Genomic DNA, 17,339 nt, shown 5'->3' with positions numbered 1-17,339 from the left:
ATCTATCTATCTATCTATCTATCTATCTATCTATCAATCATCTATATATCATCTATCATCTATCTATCTATTTATCTAATTCTGTGTATGTGTAATCAGCCCTCTTTTTTGGCTCTGAGGACAATAATTTCATCATGACAATAGTAACCCTTTCTTGAATTCTTACTATGTGCCCACACTCTGTGGACACTGGGAGCCAGGTAATATTGTCCCGCTCTGCAGATGAGGAAGCTCTTTCTCAGAGAAGTTAAGCAGAAAGGCCAAGGCCACAAAGCACTTGAATGGCAGGACAGGAAACTACCTGACTTGAAACTCCATGCTTTTAACCCCTACAGATAATGCTCATGTTAAACCACACTGGTTTGTAGCCGCATCCCATAAACACATCTTTGACATAATTCAATACCCCTTTATTTTCAGCATCACTCTTCTTCATGAACTTCCTGCCTACTGGGTTCTTGAAATATCTTCCTCATTAATACCTGCACTTTTTCTTGTATGGAATTGTATTTCACTGATTCTTGTGTGTGTGCGTGCACGGTGTGTGTGTCTCTCTGTGTGTGTGCACTTCTGTAGATTTTGTTCTTTCTAAAAACAGAAGAATTCCCAATTAAAAATTCTAAGTTTGCTTTTTCTTGTCATTGAATACTTTTAGAGTTAGAACCAGGAAACCCTATGATTGAAGGAAAACTTGGAGGTGATTCATCCCCTCCTTGCTCTCGGGGCAGGAATTTTCCCTCTAAGATTCCAAGCAGGTGGTCATCCACAAACTGGGTGGTGTAAACAACAGACATGTATTTTCTCACGGTTCTGGAGGCTGGAAATCCAAAATCAAAGTGTTGACAGGGTAGGTTCCTTCTGAGGGCTATGGGAGAGAATCCATTCCATGCCTCTCTCTTAGCTTCTGGTGGCTCAGTGGCAGTCACTGGCATTCTTTGGCTTCTAGATCTGTGCCTTTGTTTTCACTTGGTATTCTACCTGTGTGCATGTCCATCTTCAAATTCCTCTTTTTATAAGGACACCAGTCATACTGGATTCAGGATACTCCCTACTCCAGTATGACCTCATCTTAACTAATTATATCTGCAGCAACCTATTTTGAAATAACGTCATATTGTGAGGTGGTGGGAGGTTAGGCCTTCAACACATAATTTGAAGGAGATATAATTCACCCCGTAACAGTCCCTCTTATGCAAATCAATCCTACAGACATATGAAGAAAGAACTTGTGTTATCCCTGAGGCTTCTCTTTTACTAGTTTAACAACCTCCAGGTTTTTGCCAGCCTCTTCTGCCTTGGGAGTCTCTTCTGAACACACTCTTCTCTGTCAGAGCCTGAAAGGGTGGCACCCCGCCAGGTGGGCTCTGAGGAGTTGCTTCCTCAGCCCCGTGACTCTACTTCTCCACATCACAGACTGCTAATCCTCCCCGGTTGCTATCACATGGAAATGCTCTGAAACCTGGACTTTTCCACCCAGTCATATGCTATTTGATTCCCTTTCCAGATATCGGTGAAACAACCCTGACCAGAGAGAGAGTTCCTTTTGGCTCTTTCCTGGAAAGTTCCTGTCTGGGTCTAAGGCAGTGCCACCAGTTTGTGGGTCTTTTAGTCCCTTTCCAATTCCCATTCCTGAAAACCCTCTTCTAGTATTTATATCAAATCCATCACAAAAATGAAGATGTATGAAGTGCTTTGAAGCCACCTCATTTGCTAATCCTGAAGCTGAAATGTTAGAAGCTATCCCATTTGTTTGGCAAGCTCAGTGTTTCATAAACACGCTATGTTAACTTCTCATTGTCCTGTTGCCTTGCTCACTGAGCCTTTCTCTCTGAAGATTTGTTCCATTTTCTTGTAAAATATTGAAATTCCCAGTTCTATGTTTTCCCTGGATTATTTCCAGAGAAATAATGCTTTACTATTTTGGAAATTGGTCCCACATGTCTTCTTTTAATACTTCTGATAAATCCCCTGATCATGATTCATATTTTTCAGTCCTTCAATAAGTGGACTTCTAAAGCAAGTTTTGATCAGTTTTCTTTCTTTCTTTTTTTTAATTTGGTGGTTGGGAGGGTGGTTCCTTCAACTCTACTGATCTGTACTCTTTTCAAGGGCACCCTTTCTTTTTAGGCTTGCTTTGCAGATATCAAAGAACTAAGGCAGGGCCAAAAAGAAATATGGAAATGGAAATAGGGTAAAACAAGTAGCAGGCTTTAAAGAAAAAAAGCATAGTCAACTTTGTTTTCCCAAATTCTTTTTGTGAGAATATGAGAGAGAGTAGCGAGAAGGGGTTCAGAAAGGAAAATGTTGGGACACAGAGAAGAGAAAGGAGAGAAGAGGTAGGATTATGAAGGGACCTGAATTGCCTTGGTACATAAAAATGAGATAACTTACCAACCCAAACAATGTTCAGGTTGTGAGTTCAGGCTCTGATCCTTGCAGGCCAAGTTCTGGCATCTCTGGAAAGCAGGGATGTCCCTGGTAGTTTTGACACGTGGAGCGGGGCATTGTTTAACACTCTCTTCTCTGTGCCACAGCATTAATTTTTAGGAATCAGCATGTAGTAGTTAGTAATAATGATCTCTCCTTGTTATTTAGATTTAAAACTAATAGTAATTTTAAAAGAGGACATCTCTACTTTAAAGATATTCTTCAAAGTCAGCAAAATATTTCATGTGTGCACTAAAATTTACACATATTAAACAAAAATATTTCACCTTATAGTTTGCACTCTGATTAACTGTCTTAAAAATTTAAAACAAAACCCCTAAGAGATCACATAAAAGAACAGAATTGATACAACCCAAGTTTTGTTGTTTCATTGTGTACTATTGCTGATTTTTCTTTATTATTTAAATGTATGGATATGTTTTATCATAGGAGTTGAAAGCATAAGCTGCACCCAATGTGAACTCAAAGACTCCCTAACTGCAAGAATTTACTCCCAAAGGAACATGAATGTGTGGCTATCTGTATTGGGGGATGTATGGCTCAGAACTTCTTAATTAGCTTCTATGTAGAATATAACATTTATTAAATAATAAGCAATGAAAATGTGCATATATATATATATATATATAGTTATAATTCAATAGTAACTGCAACAAATGGTTAACTTAGACCAACTAAAGTTTTTCTGGGGGTGGGAGGAGTAATACTTTATAACTGGCATTTTTTAGAATCATTGGTTCATGGTGAAATTAAAAAGCTGAGTAACAATCCAGCTGTACCAGCTCTCATTGCCCTTGGTGGCCACTGCAGGACAGTCATGGGGAGTGGTAAGCAGGATAGCATACTCAAATATGCCCAGAGGACCGCTGCAAGCAAGGAGGAATTAGGGACTGAAGAAAGGGTCTATGTTGTTTGTGGGGTTAAATTACACATGGGCTTTGCATTTCTCATATTTATGCTTTGTCTCTAGCTCTACAAATATCTTCAGAGCACTGTCATCAAGAGCCATCCGAGGCCCCAAACCGTGTTTAGTGCCTCTCGATATTGCCCCTCCCCTTTGCCTGGTGCCCTGGATGTAGCAGGCTCCTTGGTTCACTTTTAAGTTCTCTGTAAATGTCTATTCATAGAGAGATTTCTCCAATCAGTATCTTCAATAATTTCAAAGCAACTCATCCTCTCTGTGCTATTTGAACTCATGAGTTGCACCCTCCTCCTCTTTCCTTTATTACCTGCACTAGTGGGCTTGTGTTTCCCTAACACAGTTATATAAGACACCTGATTCTCAACCCTATTAGCTTGGCTTCACTCGTTGGCTTCTGCTGCCTCAGGAGACCAGCTCAGTGGAAGGAAGAAAGAAAGGCAGGAAGCAGAAAGTAGACTCCACAGATTTCGGTGTGCTGGACCCACCCATGGTCATTTGGATACAGGTTCTTAGCACCCCCAGGGAGTGAGGGGTCTCCCTGTTATTTTTACAAAGCGGATGTGACATAGCCACAGATGTGCACAGGGGCTCAGGTGGGAGTGCCTTGGGGGAGCCAGAAGATGCAGCCCTTAGGAAACTTTGCAGACCCTTGTCTGCCTTCCTCGGGGGAGGTTCAGCGCTGCGAGTTGGAGCAATTCCTCCTTCCCACCTCTAGACCCTGAAGTTTAGTTCTTCATTAAAAGAAGGTCCACTGAGGGGCTTAAACACAAAACTCCCTATAATAGTGAATACTCAGAATTACTTTCCACCTGATACTGCTTCATTTAATTGGACTAAACCCAGCTCCCCTGGCTCCAGGCTCCCTTGAAATCCTGCCCATATTTGCCTGGCTCCTGCGTGGGCCTGAGGAAATAGCGCAGGTGCACCCAGGGGCTGTGAGCTGGGCTCCCATGAACTGTAATGGTTGCTGCATGACTGATTCCCAACTCCTCCGCCCTCCCGCTAAATCCCAGCACCCTCCCTGCTTATGCAAAGAGCAAGCTCCCCAGTGCCGTCTTATGAAGAAGTGGTAGAGCAATTTCATTTAATATTGCTAGTGCTTCCATTAACCTGAGTATATTGCTCTCCATCCTCAATTTAAGACTCCCTTTTTCTCTTGATTATCGCTGTATTTCAGAGCGCCTGAATATCCTCTCCAGACCTCTAAGCCAGCCTGGAATATGTTGATGATCAAAAGCTATGGTTCCTTGAGGTATCTGGCTTTAAAGGAATGCAAACCTTCCCGTGCCCCATCCACCATGAGGCCTTGGAAACCAGCCTGGTGTCGCCATTTTGGTCTGAGTGGGGCTCCCTCTAGTGTGCTCTGATGTTGCCTGTATTCACTCTCTCTGTTTCCGTCTCTCCTTTCCTTCTCTTCCTCTTTTTCTATCATCATTCTTTTCTTTTTGTTGTTGATGTTGCTGAAACAACAAAGCGTTTTAGAGGTTTGTTGGAGGTGGATGTACAGAAGTCTGTTATAAACTATTTTGAACTTGCTGGATAATTATTTAGATGCTTATGAATCTGTACGATCAGTCAGTTGATTCAATTATTAATTCAACGAATATATATAAAATACCTACTATGTGCCAGGCACTCTTGTAGGTGCTGAGGATGAATTGTGAGCCAAACTGGTGAAGGTTCTGCTTTCATGAAGCTTAAATTTTAGTAGAGAGAGATAAATAATAAGCAAATACATTTATAGCAGATGATGATAAATGGTATGAAGAAAAATAAAGCAGGGTAATGAGCTAGGGAGTGATGGGGACCTTCCCCCTACCCCACCCTATGAGTGCTTTTGTGTACGTATACCCTCCTTTGAATAATACAGTCCTCTCTACATCTAAATTCTGCAATAAGGATGATAGTGGGAGTGAGCTAAGAAAACCCTTCCAGAGGAGACTAGAACTGGCAGTATACCTGTGTCAATTGCCCCTATCCTGTTGCTTCTTGTGGGATAGCCCATTGCTTCATGGCTTGCAAAAAGCTGGGGCAAGGCCCCCCAGGAGCACAGCCCCAAGCTTTCCTCTGGAGTGGAACACTGGGAGGATGAGGCATTGATATGACTACAGAAAGCAAAATGGTAATGTATCCTGCTTCATCTTGTCACTGCCATCAGAACCCCTCATGTTAGCACCACTGGCTTGCCAAGCTCCACAAAAAGTCCATTGTCCCCATCCCTTACATCCTGTGGGTAGCCTAGGACTGAATGAACATTGGCTTTTTAAACTTATAATATTTGGGCTGATAGGCTGCAGTCTATTCCTGGACCCTGATGTCTTCAGGTAGTGGTCCACTACAGCCTGGCTGACCTTGGCAAAGAGTGGGGGTCATGGAGTCAAATACTCAGAGGAGAGGATAATTCTTTAAGAAAAAGAGGCTGAGTCAAAGGTAAGGTTCAGAGAGGGAGAAGAATCCTATGCCTTCCATGAAGATGGGTTTCTAGGCCTTTGTATACAGCTAAGGAGGGATAAAGGGAGAGCTTTAGTGTCAGTCCAATTTGAGTTTGGATCTTGGCTCCACAAATCTCTAGCTATTTGGTCTTGGATACTTTACTAACCGTCTTTGAGCTATAGTGTTCTCATTGGTAGAATGGGCTAATCATATCTTATTCATAGACTGGTTCTGAGTATTTAAAAGAAAAATATAAATGGATAATTCTGGGCATGCGGCAAGAGCCTGACACTGAACTGACGACCATAAATGTCATTTCTTGGAATTTTGCTTGAGTAAGAAGCTGTCCTTATTTTTTGAAGACTGAAGAATTTGGGGGTGAAATATCATATCTATGACGTACTTTAAAATATTTCAAAATAATATGGTGCAGTAAATATGGTACCGTTCTTTCTTCCTTGGAGAAACTCTAGCCAGCACAACACTTACCCACATTTACTCAAAATCTAGGTAATATCATTCATTGTCTTGGTTTTAAAAGCCATCTACTTGTCAATAATTCCAAATTTATGCTCTAAGCCAGAACTCTCTTAGGAACTCCCAACTCAAATATTCAACAGTCAATTTGACATCTCAAAGCTAGCATGTCCAAATGGAACGCTTGATTCCTGACAACCCTATCCCAACAGCCTGGTTCCCTGCCCCAGCCGCACCCCACCTTTCCCATGTCAGTAATAGCACCACTGTTCACCAGATGCATGATGGTTCAGATCTATCTTTCTTCTTCACTCCCCACAACCAATCCACCAGCACTCCCTGCTGGTTTTACCTTGAAGATTTCCCCAATCCACCCCCCTCCCACCATCTCCATTGCCACCCTTAGCTGGATGACAACAGCCTATGAATTAATCTCCCTGCCCCTTGTAATCCATTCCTCTGTGTAGCTAACATGATCTTTTAAAAGCATAAACCAACTCATACCACTTGTCCACTTAAAACTATCAGTAACTTGTGCATACAAGTTAAATCCAAACACCTCCTCTCAACCAGGCATGATTCCCATCTCCTTTTCTACCTTTTTCTCCCTCCTCTCCTTCTCCACTACCTCTCTCTTTCTCACTGTACTCTAGCCATACTGGGCTCCTTTTAATTTCTCCAAAAGCCAATTTCCTTCCCTTTCTGGGCTCTGCATTAGGATGTTTCCTCTAGCTTAAATTCTCTCTTTCTTCCCCTTTTCTCAGCCAGTTCATTTTCATCCTTCAGTTCTCAACTTACATTTTAACTCTTCGAGTAACCTTCTACGACACCTTAAATCTCAATGAGGCCCCTCTGTCCTTCTCTCTCATAGCACACTGATTTATTAACCTTCAGAAAGGGAAGGGTCTCTATACCAATGTAGATCCAGGGTCTAACATAGAGCTCCTTAAATATTTGATCTGTAAATGAATGAACCAATTAAAAATTCTGCTGCCCTTATTTCCAATCCCCATCTCTGAGCCACACACCTTGATTATCAGCGATAGGTACCAAGCCATCTCTTTTGTCAGCCCCACTCTGGCCACAGAGCCCCCTCTTTGCAAAGCCGTCACATTTCCTATCTCTGCCCATGACTCTGCACCTGCCTTCCAGGGGCTCCACCAGCATTCCAGTGCCCCTGAAAGGCAGGTTGGTTGACCTGGTGGATGAATGGTACCTTTGCTCCAACATACTATTCTGCACACATGTACATGTGTTAATTATATGTGTTTTGTATGCAGTATTTTATTTATTTTGCAACAACTGCTGCCTCTAGGGTGCCCATCTAACAACGCCTGTGCAAATGTTAACAGCAGACTACAGCCGTTACTTACTCATGTTGGGCCCCACCAGAGGCCTTCTTCTTGTACTTTTTGAGGTGGTTTCCTGCTGTTGCCGAGGTCAGCATTTGGACCAGCTTTGGAAATGGAAGCCTCTCCCATCCCAGGGTGACTCTGGCTTTCCTATCAGCCTCTGCACTAATGAGAAGTGAATGCTGCAATCGCAGGGCACACTCCGAGGTCACAATTACGTAAGGATTATTAATGAAGCAACAATGTCAAAATTGTGTGAAATCAAACTCAGATTTAAGTACTTAAAATAAACAGATATAAAGTAACAGATGTCCCGTTTTGTTCTCAGATGATTTCATCCCTTGTTAAAAATAAATGTCTGGCTTGAAAGGAAAAAAAAATAAAAGAGAACTTTACTTCCATGTTAAAAATTAATTGAATCCAGAGGTTAGTAAAGCAACTAAGTGGTGTGGGTTTTTTTTTTTATTATTAAGGCAAAGACATATTTGTGTTGATTTTTATTTCAACGAGTAATAAATTCATTGCATAACGCCAACTTTGATAGACCAAACTCACGTTCTTTGAAACCCAAAAGGAAAATGTCTCCATAGTTATTATGCAGATAAGAATGGGGCCCAGTGTATCCATCTAAGGAGAATTCCGTTCATGTTAACCCCCAAAGGATGCAATAGTATATAGGCTTTGAAAATCACAAGTCCTGATTGTCATTCTTGCAGCCTTCAGGGTCCCACTGAGGTACTCTTGCCTTGGAATTTCAGCGTGGAATTCCCAGAGAAGACTCCTACTGAAATTAGTAATGGGAAAGGCAAATTAGGTCATCTTGTCCGTCCCTCTGCCAGCTTCCTACACTGTGGTTAATTTTCTCCTCCTTTGATCAGATACATTTTAAATGTTTCAAGAGATGGAAATTGCACCAGTTGTCTCCCTCTAGAGTTCTACCGTCTACTGAAGTTACGGGATCCATTTTCTGCCTGTGAGACTCTGTGGGAATTTTTCCAAAAGTGGAAGGTTGTTTGTGGGCTGGGGGCTGCCCTTACCTCCCCAAATGTCTCCTCATTGTTCTGGTGATGGCCCAATTCGAAGGGCTTAGGAATCCAGAGGAATGTTCATCTGTCCAAAATCACAAATGGCCCCAGGAACATGCAAAGAAAATAATTTATTTGTAGAATATGAGTATGAACACAGGGGGATTGGTATTGATGCCCTTGAATAAAAGATGGAGCAGCTCATGGCCCCGATGCTGGTTCTCTGTGCAAGAGCGTTACATGTAGCAACATTCATTGGAGGGGGATAAATAATCCAGATAAGAAACCATATGTTTCCAGGCAGAAAATACATGCGTTTCTAAGCAGTTAGTCACCTTGAAAAGTAAAAATACTTTGTGTTTTTGAATAAGTTAACGTTTACTTGCCCTATTTCAAATCCCCATCTCTGAACCCCACACCTGATAAAACCAACATTAGATTAGCAATGAAAAGTAAAGGATGGGCTATTGGTGACGATTGCACAGTAGTGTCACATTGTCAGTGTACTTAATGGCACTGAACTGTGGGCCTAAAAATGGTTCAAATGGTTTTTCAAAAAAAAGGTAAGACATGAAGCCATTCTAAGTGTGCCAGGGGAGGCAGGAGAGCACTTCATGGAATAGGGAGAGTGAGTGGCAGTGGTGGAAAGGGGGGCGTCTTCCACCTCACTTTAAAATACGGCCCCTAACTGTCGGAGATAAGAAATGGAGTGATGAAATGCGCAGCGCGCAGGGACTCAGAGACCTGAGCGCTTGGTCTGGGCATGCGCAGCGCCACCCCTTCACTTCTCTGCATGTCACGCTGCACTGTCTCCATAGACAAAGAGTGGGACAAAATGTCCTCTGAAGTCTCTCCAGCCCCAGCATGTACTCATTGTGTGGAGACACTGCTGTTGCCAAGTCCCCATCCGCCCTCCTTTCCTACTCATGAACAGAACCTGAATTTTGGCTTTGGGTGTCACCCTGCCCAACTATAAAAAATAAATAAAAACTAAACCTCACACCCCAGCCTCCCTTGCAGCCAGGGGCTGGCTATGTGACTCAGTTCTGACCAATGAGATGTAGGCAGAGTCCCCGGGAGGCAGCCCCTTGGCTTCTGTGCCCCTTCTCCCGCCACCTTTTTCCTTTTGCTCCTTTATGGCTGTGATGCCTGAAGGAGCGGTAGCCGCCTTGCAATGGTGGGGATAATGCAGAGTGAAGGAGGCTTGGCCTGTGGTGCCATGACCCAGCTGCTATACAAACCCTGGACAGACAAATCAGCATTGTGTGTGTGTGTGTGTGTGTGTGTGTGTGTGTGTGTGTGTGTGTGAGACAAATAAACACCTTTACTTGTTTAAGCCACCATAGCATGCCTCTCTGTTACAGTCTTCACTGATATAAATTCTATGTCATATCATTTGAAATTCCGCATTACTCACTCCTCTGAATGAAGTGCTGAAGGCCAGCGTTAAAATACAAATGCTCTTTGGGAGGGGAACATTTTAAGTTATAACAAGCCACTGACGTCTTAGTTCAAGTGAATGCTTCAAAATAGTTACCCCGTTCATAGCAGGGGCCTGACGGAATAGGCTATGGGATAGATTGGGATGGATGGGTTTTATTGGGAGGTCGGGGATTCTGTCCCTGCTGAGTCACGATAGGGACTGAGTCCTAGGGTCTGGGGCTTGGGGGTCCTGGGGGAGGTAGGCAGTGCTCGAGGAAAGATGGAGACTGTCTGGAGAGGATGTGGAAAAGGCCAACTTTCTTCTTGAATCTGTCTCTCGCAGAGGAAACTTCAACCCTGAGCAGCACCTGAAGGCTTTGAGGGGTCCCCAGGAACTATTCTCAGACATTCAGAAGGAAGATGGGGGAGTTTCATAACAATCATAACAATCACCCTGAGAGTTCAGACTTAAGCTTGATTACAATTCCCTTGCTTGGGCACATGCTTCTTTCTGCCATCACCACTCCTTTATATCTCAGCACTCTTTTAAGAGCCTGCTCAACCCAGAGCCTGTGCTGGCCCCTTCTGTTCCCTAGGACTCTCCCCTCCACTCCCCGCCCCCGCCCCTCCCCCATAGCATGCCTGTACTGCCTTCACAGCCCTCTCCTCCCAGTTTGGCTGTGCAGTCACCTCAGCCCCTTCTGGCTGAACATCTCCTGGGGTTGACCTGGCTTTTATTTATTTTGGTATCTCCAGTAGCACCTCATGTTTTGTGGCCTTTTCTTCACTCTAACATTTATTGAGTGCTCACAGTGAGTCAGACATCATCCTAAGCTATTCGTGGGAATCCACTCCTCCAATCCTCAGCCATCTGGTTCATCTCCACACCCAGCCGTGTGGGACCGGGGCCCTAAAGGTTGTCCTGACAGAGCAGGGGCCCCGTCTGCTGTGTGACAACCCTGGGCCTCTTCATCCTACTCCTTCCTTTTCCCACAGAGCCTCGCTCGAGGTAATCCTCTCGCTTCTCCTGCCAACAGCACCATGTCCTTAGCTATTTCTGCTGTTAAAGGATATACCAGTCCCTATAAAGTTTTTAATGAAGGAAATGACTTCATCGTGAGGCTCGGGTCAAGAAGCAAGAAAACAAGGGTCCTGGAGAAGGAGCGTTCTAAGAAGAGGGCCCACTGGAATCAGTCCCAGGCAGCAGAGGGGAGGAAGACCCCATCGCTGAGCAACCACATGACCTCAATGACATAATCCAATGGGGGAAGCAGAGTTGCTCTTGAGGGCAGAGTTAAAGACACAGATTTAGGCACCAGACAGACCTGGTTGATGTCTCTGCTCTGCCACCACCTCGCTGGATGACCTTGGGGAAGTCACTTAGTATCTCTTAGCCTCAGTTTCCCCATCTGTACGTTAGGCCCCTAGTTCTAATAGCTCATGTCTCATAGGTTCCTCTGAGAATACAATGAGAGAATCCACATAAAGCACTGTGGGGGTTTCAGCAGGGGAGATTTAGTACAGGAAGAGATTTTTGTTTGTTTGTTTTTACAAATGTTTTCAAAGGGCAGTTGGAGCAAAACCAGGAGAGGAATGTTACCTAGAGAGATCAGTAACTGCAGAAAGAACCTACCTTCTTGGACAGGAGGATGGAAAGGGGAGGTGGGATTACCCATAGCTCCCACGTTCTGTGTCATGAGGCCGCTCGAGTGCCACTGCTGCCCTTTCTGCTAGAGCCACCCCTGTGGTTGTGACGAGGAAGCCAGGATCCTGTGCCCTTGCTGAGGCTACAAGCACAGGAGCCTGGAAGCCCAACCAACTCACAGTTGCTGCCACTTACCGTGGCCCCCAGTCACCTTGCTTTGCCTGCTGCTGCCACCTGGACCCGACAATGAATTAGTTAAATAGTGACATAATAACTTATTCCTTGTTCCCATTTCTCAATAGTCTGTGAGTGCTTCCCAGTGATAGAACTAACCAAAGCTGGCAAAGAAGCCTGAGAAATGTAGCTTTCAGGCTTCCAACCCCTGTATACTGAGAAGAAAATAGAAGAGTGACTATGGAGCTAAGAGCAGACTAAGAAATAACCAATATGAACAGTTAGCACAATTCAAGCACTTGATTATGTTAACTGTCATCATTATGCTTGTTACTATTATTTCTGCAATGGACAAGTAGCAGGACCTCAGTCAAGTTATCTAACCTCTCCAGCCTTTAACTGCTTTAGCTTTCAAATGAAAGTTGAACAGGATGAGTACAAACCATTTTCTTCTTTCCCTGAATTGTTCAATCAACAAACATTTGATGAGCTCCCAGTATGAGCCAGGCACTGAGTGGGCAACCATGGATATAAAATCAGCAAGATAAGGTGTGTACTAAAGGTTGCTGTCTAGTGACAGAGACAAACAAATGAATAGTTGTGCTATTTAGTCATCTTGAGCTCACCCAGCTAGTTAGGAGCAAAACAAGCTAACTCCCAGTCCAGTGCTCTTTCCTGTTTATCTCCTTACCTCCTCAATTGTTCTAGCAAATTCTACAGTCAGGGAAAATTTCTTCTTCTGCGCCTGGGTGTTCACATAACCGATAGTCCCTTTTACCAGTAAGCTCCACTTCTCATTGTCCCTCATCTACCCCTCCCCCACCAGGGCCCCAATATCAACTTGTCAGTGATGTAGCAGGGAGAGGAGCCGCAGAGTGGTCGTCAGCCCGGGGCCCTGGCCAGCACCTGCAGAGCAATCAGGGTAATAAGGGATGTAAAAATATGAATGCTCTGGGTCTGCATGATTTCCCTGTTTACCCAATCCGTCACTCTGCTACCCATGGATTTCCCACTATTGCTCATGACCCTAATGTGGAGTGTGAGACCCTGCGTATTCCATCTCTTATTCCTGCTCACTTTGAATGCATTTCAAATATTGCTGTGGAAACGTCAATTCCCCAAGCCAAGGAGACCCCCCATTTCCCAGAAGCTACTTCTACAAACTTCAGAATATAGATGAGCCTGGCCCAATCACACGCTACGTCTGGACCCAGCGGATTTGCAGCACACCTGCATTGGAGGTAAATCGATTGGTGCTTCTTAATCCTGGCGACTACTAGGCAGGTTCTCTCCTACTCATTGAAGCTTAGTAGCAACATGCCCTTCACTGTAAAGAGAATTTTTTGTCCTCTCACTTGGGACTAAAGGTCAAAGTTTAAATCTATATTTAATGCCATTTTCTGAAAACTGGATTTGTGATTCCCTTTATGTTGGTATTACATATCTTAAGGGATTTCTAGGGGAGAAATCTGGGAAGCCCAGTTTCTGAGAATGACCTTTACTTTAAATGTGTAAATAGGATGGGTCTTGTGTTTCTGCTTTTTTAAACATTCTAATTGTGCTTCCAAAGACAGTTCTGGAAAGCATGGGCTGTACCTAGTGGTTACACAGAAGCTACTTTGAAAAGGCGAGACTTTGATTTTTGTCTTACACAGATGAAAGGTCAAAGGTTAATGGCTTGTGCTGGTTGGCCTGCTAGGGACAGTTTCTTTTGAAGCTTTGTACCTTGAGCTACAGTGATCCCACATTAGAATATGCAAATAGTACGGCCTTTAACTGCCTCGGAAAAGGGAAAGTTCAAATTTACTTAATTCTATTTTTCCTCTGAATTTTATAAAACATTATTGAAGTGGTATCAGAATATCATTCAGAATGTCAGTTTTAGAATATTCCAAATATTTACCGAAAGGTTTTTTTTTAAACGGCAGCTTTCACAGTCTGAATGTGGCACTAAAGGCAGATAGAAAATTGACTTTCCTCGCACTTCATAAGCTCAAACTTGCATATTTAAAAGGCAGCACGAGGGAGCTCTCAGTTTGCCAAGTGTCTCCAGGCATGGTCAGATAGATTAAATAAATAGGTAGGCAGGTAGATGATAGATAGACAGATAGATAGATAGATAGATAATAGAATCGTGATATTTAATAAATGATAAGCTATTTTTAAAATCCAGATTGATCCTCATGTTATTATCACATAATACTCAGACTCCTAAAATTTGGCATCTGTTATTTTGAAACAAGATATGATTTGTCCTTTATGGGTGCCTTGAAAGAAGGGTGATTTTGGAATTAGATTTTGATTACTCAACAACATTAATAAGATCTGTCCCCGGGGAAGTGCGCTCTCTGGGTCCTATCGGACTGTTCCGCCCTCACACCTCCCTGTCACTCCTACAGCTAAGGCAACCCCTCTGCAACTTGGCAACCCCTCTCCAGGGGTTTGCTCTCCGTACAGAATCTGTCTGTGATAACCTGCGAGGGGTTGCTTTTCTACAAATGAGGAGACTGAGGCCCAGAAAAGGACATAATTTGCCCAGGCTCAATTCAAAACTGGTAGGACCTGGTTTCTACCTGAGGCTTGTCTGACCCAGAACCTCCCCGCCACCGCCCTTGACCCTTTGATTCCAATCTGTTTCAAAATGTTCAGTGGGCTCTCTTTTTTTGAAAACAATGACTCTTTAAAAAAGAAAGCCATTTCTTAAAGCATTTATTTTTTTATTTCCATCCACACCTGTCCATCAGATGCCTCTCCCCAGCCCGCTGCCTCCTCCATCACACAGCAAACTCACAAACAGGTTGTGGCAGTTTGGGGCTGGGGTTTCAACCACTTTAATGTCCAGATCAGGGCTCTTTGTGGTCGGCACTAAGCCGGCCAGATTGACCAAAGCTGTACATGCCTGGGGCAGATTTGTTCCTAGTTTATAGCCACAGTGAAACTTCAGTTTTCAGAGGGGCATCAAAATATGCACATTATGGTAGCCCCAGACTTTCCTTTGCCTCCCGTGGTCATTTGTGCCTTAACTGTCACCCTCCTGCCAGCAACTTCTGGCCCCTGAAAACCGCAGCAGCTCTTTTGCCTCTGTTCTTTATCATTTTCCTGCTTTCCTCATTCTTGCAAATTGGGCTCCTCTCACCGACTCCCCATCTTTGTCACTTTGCCCCCCAAAAAAGATGTCACTGAAACCGTGGTTGACCCTTGTCTTTCCAGAATGGCCACTCTCCCCCGCCCTGCATTCTTTCTTTAACTGTGGCTGCCTTAGGCGAAGCTGATTAAACTGGCCTCCTCCACTGCCACGTTTCTTCCCCGGGGCTTTGTGTTACCTCTGGCTTTCTTCTTACTTCTCCTGTGATCTTTTACCTTCTGTTCTCTGAGCTCCCTTCAATTCTCCCTCTGCACTTTGTTTCTATCTGACCTCCTCTATTCCTTCACTTTTAACTGTAGCAGACTCCTGGGAATGTCTTAAAAAAAAGAGAGAGAGAGAAAAAAAACCCAAAACCCTGAACGCACTATCTTCCCTCTATTCACTACCATCTCTTGCCAGCTCCTCCTTTCTCTTTTAAAGCAAGTTGCCACCGTGTCAAACTAAAATCGAGTTTTATTGTCTTTGCCTGAGGCTGTTTCCTCTCTTGTTCCCAACTCCCAATCTCCAAGCCTAAGGTACTCCTATGATTTCTCATATTGAGGCCCTCTCTTCCTTTTTCCCAAAGATCTCCAGAAGTCATTCTTCTACTCCATTCTCAGCAGAAATGTCTTAATTCAGGGTCTGTGTCTGTTACACCTTGGCTAATGAAATTCTTGACTTTTTCAAGACAAAAACCAAGACTGTCACCTCTGGGGCAATCTTGGATGACTTGTATAGTTGCAAAACACATGAGAAGTGCTTCGTTCATTGCAGGCATTTAATAAATACAAGGGAGCATAGAAATAGTTGAGAGCATGGTTTCTGGAGTGAGGCAGACAAGAGTTCAAACCCTGCCTAAATTTCTTACAACCTCTGGGACCCTAGGAAGTTATTAAATCTCTCTGAGTCTTTTTACTCTCTACTGGCACCCACAGCCTGAGAGCTTTGAGGTACCTAAGGGTTACCTCAGTGTGGTGAACACCTTAGTCAGAAGAATTCTTGCCGACTTGCTTGGTCTCCAATCCAACTCTGCATTAAATGTCGCTTAAAAACAGTCAAAAGAAAGGCATGGCCACAATTCTTCCACAGGAGAAGTTGTACTCTTTTAATTAAATTGGCCAGTAAATTCAATAGGCATTTTAAAGGAGGATCAATTTAAAGAAACCAAGAATTCAATATAGCCATATGATCTGCCTTTTTTTTTTTTTTTTTCTTGGTTACTTGTGGATGAGTAACCTTTGCAATAGAGGCAAAATGGCTGGTTTTGAATTCCGTCAACCTACTTTAAAGGTCTTTCAAGAAAGTTGCCTTGACCAACGGGCTAAGAAGTCAGCATTTTGCTAATGTCTCAGCAAATGTAATTTTTTTTCATCAGCCCTGTAAAGTGAAAGTTTAAAGCCAAAGTGTTAGCGGTTGTTCCCATAAGAAGAAAAGAAAGTCAGCCCAATGTCAATGCCAGAATCAAGAGCTGGAAGGCAGAATGCTCGGAGCTTTGTTTGTTACTGGATTACTTTGCTTCCTCTCTGTCAACGTCTGCATCTGTAAAATGGGAATGAGTGGCACCCTGGAATGGCCAGAGACTAACGGGCAGGGATAGGCATTAATAAGGTGTCATATGAAATATTTGGTGAGATTCTTGGATAAAGAATTACCAGGGATTACACACTTGCTTTCCACTTCCAGATTTTAGTAACCTGTTGTTAGCGCATATTAATAATTAAGGTATGGCGAGAAGTCCAAATTTTATTTTGTAAAAAGGGCCTCAGGTATTGCCAGTTTAGAAATGTCCCCCTTCAAGTGTACTTCCTGCTTCATTCTAGCTTGCTTTTCCAGATCAGGCGCTAACTATAGTGTGAGATGATGCCCAGGCTTTCAGTCAGGGTCACCAACTCCATGCTGCACCCCTCCTCCCCAGCACAAAGTTGGGGGAGTAGGGGTGCCTCCTCCAATAGCATTTTTCAATAAAAGATCACAAAGTTGCTTTTTTCCTGCAAGCCTCAAATATGCCTTGATGTTAACCCTTTAGAGGCTACAAAACAGTGTCATTTTTCCCCAGCACTGTTTCACTATTTATATGAGTGGGCCATCTAAGTTGCAAGAATATACATGTTTCCCACAAGATTCCATAAAGTCGCTTTGCTTTGAATGAGGGAGTAAGATGCCTCCATAAATAAGTTGGTGGGATTTTTTTTCCTTGATTGATCTGTTTGTGAAGAAAGTTGTGTGCCATTTGCCCTGCCCTCAGATGGCCTCATCCAGTGAGCCATCTTGTAGGGACAGACCTTCCCAAACATCCTTCCACCCCCCCCTCCCCCCG

The sequence above is a fragment of the Hipposideros armiger genome, unplaced genomic scaffold (assembly GCF_001890085.2).
Source record: "Hipposideros armiger isolate ML-2016 unplaced genomic scaffold, ASM189008v1 scaffold_506, whole genome shotgun sequence".
NCBI classification, from domain to species: Eukaryota; Metazoa; Chordata; class Mammalia; order Chiroptera; family Hipposideridae; genus Hipposideros; species Hipposideros armiger.
The sequence above is the reverse complement of the archived record's forward strand: the minus strand, read 5'-3'. Positions refer to the sequence as shown.